The sequence below is a fragment of the Miniopterus natalensis genome, chromosome X, assembly GCF_054644295.1.
Source record: "Miniopterus natalensis isolate mMinNat1 chromosome X, mMinNat1.hap1, whole genome shotgun sequence".
Classification (NCBI taxonomy): Eukaryota; Metazoa; Chordata; class Mammalia; order Chiroptera; family Miniopteridae; genus Miniopterus; species Miniopterus natalensis.
This window is the reverse complement of record NC_142103.1, coordinates 85721376-85722513: the sequence shown is the minus strand read 5'-3', so window position 1 is coordinate 85722513 and position 1138 is coordinate 85721376.

The following is a 1138-nucleotide window of genomic DNA, read 5'->3' as shown; positions in this document are numbered from 1 at the left end:
CACAATGGAGAGAATCAGCAAGACAAAAGTTGATTATTTAAAAAAATAAAACTGCATAGGTGCTGGCAAAATTAGTAAGAACAGCAGCGCATGTAAACAATGTGAGGGAGAACATGTGTAGAGATAAAACAGATTACAAAGAGACTACGATGAAGACTTTTATGACAATAAGCTTGAAAATTTAGACAAAATAGTCATTGTCCTAGAAAATAATGTTATAAAGATTGACTCAAAAACATTGTCTTATAACAAATAAATCGAAGCAGTATTTTCAAATGTAAAATGATAACAACCATGAGGCCTAAGTAGTTTTCAGGCAAATTCTACCAATTTGCGAAAGATAACTCTAACCTTATAAACAAATTTGTAGAGAGTCAAAATTAAATAGACTACTCCACAATTCACTTAATTATGAGACTATCACCTCAATAGGGAAATCTGAGAAATTAAAGACTAAAGGACTTTTTAACATAAATGCAAAGATCTTGCCCAGCTGAGCTTTTCAAAATCGAGTTGCATTTTCCTAACAGGACTCTGTTGAGAAGAGACTGACCTGGGAGAAGGGGTAGAAGGTGGGAGGGTTTCCAGGCAGAACTTTTATTGGCTAATAAATCGGACAACTTTAATGAAGAGATTATTGCAATAATTGAGTTGAGGTTGTTGTTGGCTTGTACCAGGATGGTGGCAAGGCAGATGGCCAGCAGGGGTCAGATTCTGGAAACATTTTGATATCAAATTTAACAGGCTTTTAAAAAGAAAAAATCCTCACCCTAGGATATTTTGTCCATTGCTTTTCAGAGAGAGTGGAAGGGGGGGAGAGAGGGAGAGAGAGAGACAGAGGGAGGGAGGGAGAGAGAGATGTGAGAGACACCTTGGTTGGTTGCCTACACCAGGCGCCCCTACCAGGGCCAGGGATGGAGCCTGCAACCGAGGTAGGTGCCCTTGGCTGGAATCGAACCCGGGACCCTTCAGTCCTCAAGCTGATGCTCTAACCACGGAGCCAAACTGGCCAGGGCTCCACAGGCTTTTTTGATGCTTTGGATGTGGATTCTTTTCTATCCCATCGCCACTTTCCCACACGGTTCTAGGCCATTACCCTCCCTTCCTGCGGTTCTGAAACAGCCTCCTAATTGCTCTG